This window comes from Nuphar pumila, chromosome 2 (assembly GCF_984573655.1).
Source record: "Nuphar pumila chromosome 2, dmNupPumi1.hap1.1, whole genome shotgun sequence".
NCBI lineage: Eukaryota > Viridiplantae > Streptophyta > Magnoliopsida > Nymphaeales > Nymphaeaceae > Nuphar > Nuphar pumila.
This window is the reverse complement of record NC_143250.1, coordinates 86,712,340-86,716,994: the sequence shown is the minus strand read 5'-3', so window position 1 is coordinate 86,716,994 and position 4,655 is coordinate 86,712,340.

The following is a 4,655-nucleotide window of genomic DNA, read 5'->3' as shown; positions in this document are numbered from 1 at the left end:
ATTTGCCACATCTCTCTTCATACCAGTCCACCAGTACTTTCTTTGCAAATCTTTGAACATCTTTGTACTTCCTGGGTGGATAGTATACTTGCTTTTATGGGCTTCTTCAAGGATTTCATTTCTCAATTCAGGGTTATTTGGTACCCATATTCGATCATTCATCAAAATACTCCCATCTTCTTTAAGTCGAAAAGAAACATCATCTTCCTGTTGGGCTCGAGCTAAAAATTCTTCATGTTGAGAATCCTTACTTTGTTCAGAAATAATTCGGATGAGGATTTCTGGTCGAACAATTAAGTTTGATAATAAAATCCTTCCTGTATTAGTTGCAAAGGGTTTCCAATTAATGAAATCTTCAATAAGTTTCCATTCTTTGTCTATGAGACTTGCCAAAGTGTCTCTAGTTTTGCGACTAAGAGCATCAGCTACAATATTCGCCTTTCCAGGATGATAAGAAAGTGTGAACTCATAGTCTTTAATAAATTCTAGCCAACGTCGCTGTCTCATATTCAATTCTTTCTGCGAGAACAAATATTTGAGGCTCTTGTGATCACTGAATACTTCAAATTGTTCTCCATATAAATAATGTCTCCAGATCTTTAGTGCAAAAACAACTGCCGCAAGTTCTAAGTCATGGGTTGGATAATTCTTCTCATGATTTTTCAATTGTCTTGATGCATAAGCAATAACTTTTCCGAGTTGCATCAATACACAACCTAGACCAGTACCAGAAGCATCTGCATATACCTCAAATCCACCATGTCCCGAGGGTAAAGTAAGCACTGGAGATGTAGTGAGCTTTTCTTTCAAAATTTGAAAACTTTCTTCACATTTAATGTCCCAATCAAATTTAACACCCTTCTTCAGAAGTCTAGTCATTGGTGATGCTATACGGGAAAAATCTTGAATAAATCTTCGGTAGTATCCAGCAAGTCCAAGAAAACTTCGAATATCTGTAATATTCTTAGGTTGTTTCCATTCTAATACTGCTTCCACTTTAGCAGGATCTACTGAGATTCCATCTTTTGAAATTACATGACCCAAAAACATAACTTTTTCCAGCCAAAATTCGCACTTAGAAAATTTGGCATATAACTGATTTTTCCTCAAAGTATCCAAAATAATCCTTAAATGTTCCTGGTGTTGTTCCTTATTTTCAGAATAAATTAAAATATCATCAATAAAAATAATCACAAATGTATCTACAAACGGTCTGAACACACGGTTCATAAGATCCATAAAGGCTGCTGGTGCATTTGTAAGTCCAAAAGGCATGACAGTGAATTCATAGTGTCCATACCTTGTCCGAAAGGCTGTCTTAGAAATGTCTTCTTCCTTGATTCTAAGTTGATGATATCCAGATCTAAGATCAATCTTTGAAAATACCTTAGCCTTCTGTAATTGATCAAATAAATCTTCAATTCGTGGCAACGGATATTTATTCTTTATGGTAACTTGATTAAGAAGTCTGTAATCTATACATAATCTTAATGACCCATCTTTCTTCTTTACAAATAATACTGGTGCACCCCAGGGAGACATACTTGGTCTAATAAATCCCAGCTCCATTAATTCCAATAATTGTTTTTTTAATTCTGTGAGTTCTGCTGGAGCCATCCTATAAGGAGCTTTAGAAATTGGTGCAGTTCCTGGCATTAACTCAATACCGAATTCTATCTCTCTATGTGGAGGAAGTCCTGGTAATTCATCAGGAAAAACATCTGAAAATTCATGAACAATATCCAGACTTTCAAGAGAAATTTCTGCTGGTCTGGCAAGAGTAATGCTGACTAGAAAGGCTGTACATCCATTCCTCAAATATTTTTGGGCCTTTAAAGAAGAAATAACTCGATTTTTAGGAGTAGAATTGGATAATCTAAATTCTACCTTAGGAATACCTGGTTGAGAAAAAGTAATTTTTCCTTCCTGACAAAATATTCTTGCATGATGTTGATGTAGCCAATCCATACCCAATATAATATCAAAATCTGACATGTCTAATAGAATTGGGTCAGCAGGTAAATTCTGTCCTTCAATATATACTTCTAGATTCGGCAAGTATAACCCACAAAAAGATTTACATCCTACTGGGTTGACCACTTCCAGAGCACAGCTCAAAGACTTGATAGGCATATTAAGTAAAGTAGTAAACTTCTTGGAAATAAAAGAATGAGTTGAACCGCAATCAAATAGAGTAAAAGCAGCATGTCCAGCTATAGATAAAGTACCTTGAATCAGGTCACCCTTAGGTAATTGATCAACATTGGCGGTATAAACGCGACCTGGTACTTTTTTATTCTGCGGTCGTTGTTGTTGTTGTTGTTGCTGCTGTTGTTGTTGTTGCTGGTACGGATACTGGGGTTGTTGCTGAGGGCGAGGTCTAATAAGGCCTTGAGCATGTTCATCCATTTCCTTTTTATAGCAGTCTTTAATGAAATGGCCAGACTTACCACAATATAAACAACCACCAGTTGTTCGGGGGCAGGGTTGTCCTGGATGGGATCGATAGCAATTCTGACACGATCTAGCTGGTAGTTGTGTAGCTGGTAATTGTGGTTGATTGACTTGAAACTGCTGTCGTGGCCTCTTTGCTGGAGGGATGAACCTTCTTCCTTCAAAATTTCTTTTAGGCCAACTCCTTTGGCCTCTGAATTGAGAAACCGTTCTGCCAGATTGATTCTTCTGTATTTCTTCCCAATCTTCTTGTATCAATGTAGCTATTTCCACCGCCTTGTCTAAAGTTTCTGGCCTACTAGTGAGGACTTTGGTTCGTAGAACTGGTTTCAATCCTCTAGTAAATTTCATTGCCCTCTCGTCTTCCGTAATATAGACATTTGGGCAATACTTCTCTAAATTTCTGAATTTAGTAATGTATTCAGATAAAGAGAGTCCTCCTTGTAGTAATTCAAGGAATTCCCTCATTTTACGGCTTCTTTCATGCTTGGGGAAATATGCAGCATAGAAAACTTCAACAAATTGCTCCCAAGTAACGGATCCATTGCTAAATTTAATTTCTAAGGTGGATGCCCACCATCTTTCTGCATCTCCTTTTAATCTGTATGCTGCATAGTTCACCTTACGATCTTCAGGTACGGTCAGAACACGAAAAATCTTTTCTATTTCTCGGATCCAAACCTCAGCAGCTTCTGGATCCATCTTTCCTGAAAATGTAGGTGGATCTAATTTGAGAAACTTCTCATAAGATACTTCATTATGGTTTTGATAGGATTTTGAAGATGTAGCTGAGTCTTGCCTATTCTGATTCTGATCTCTTATAACAGCTGCCAAATTATTTAATGTTTCCATAATGAATTCTTGTTGACCATTCTGCTCCTTGGGTTGCTTCTTTGATGTTTGACGAGGCATCCTTGATAAATAATGATCAGACTTAGATTAAAGTAGAAAGAACATTTATTCATATGAACATATATATACATCAAAACCCATATTTACAAGAATTTACATATTTAACAAAAGTAAACAAAAGATATCCTATGGAAGCTTGAGGAATTTTCCCAAATAATTCCTCTTGTTTCAAATCCGCTCTGGTGGATGAGAAGGCCCTGCAATATTTGGATCTATATTATAAACTTGTTTATCTGGATTTCCTAAATATAAGCTAAGGTCATCCGTAGGTTCCCTTGGGGTATATATAGGATCAGGAGGTTGGAGTGAAAATACAAAGTCCAAAGGAGTTAAAGTGGGTGCAGGAGCAGGTATTATGGTTGAGTCGGATGAAATGACAATAGGTTCCATTGGAGGAGGAGGAGCAAGAATATCCACACGGGATTGTTGATCTGGTAGGTTTTCAGCAGCTTGCTGTCTTTTAATGCAACCCGTCTTCACTTGGCATTCTTTTTCTATATGCCCAACTTCTCCACAAAATAAACATTCTTCCAATTCCAGTGGGCAAGGTTGTGATAAATGAGTCTGTAAACACCTATGACATTTTTCTAATTTTTCTTTTTCTTTTGTGAGACTTAGAACTTGATTTTCTAAATTATCCACCAGCCGTTTTTGTACTGTCTGTGATTCTTCTAGCTTTTGAACATCCTTGACAAGTTCTTTAATGATATTGACCAGATCTTGAGGAGTCATCTATAAGAAGAATAATGATTTAACAATAATAATAAAATAAAAATCTAAAGTACATACTTACAGTGTAATGTATGAACAAGGTGGATCTCGAACCAGATTTCCCGAAACTCTGCTCTGATACCAACTGTAACGCCCCGGGGTTTTAAAACCTTTAAAAATGCAGATTTTTTTTTTTTTTTTAAACAGCGGAAATAATTTTTGATTTTCGGTTTCCTAAACCTCAGGCACGTCACATTCCAATTAACAACAAAAACAACAATAATTTATATCAACATTATATACATAGTCTTTTCACAAGGTTCAAAAATGAAAAACATTTAGGATTAAATTTAAAATAAATCCTAAATTAATCTCAGGATCTTGGGAATCTGGATTCTTCGATGCCACACTTGTCCAACATCCATTGTAAGATTTCCTATTCCATATTTGAACCTGAAATCCCCATAAAACAGGGTTAGACTTATGATAGCCAAGTAAGTCATTAATCAAAACCATACAATTCAAATATTAAGCATGATTTCAATAATTTACAAATCAAAATGCATTTATTCAAGAAC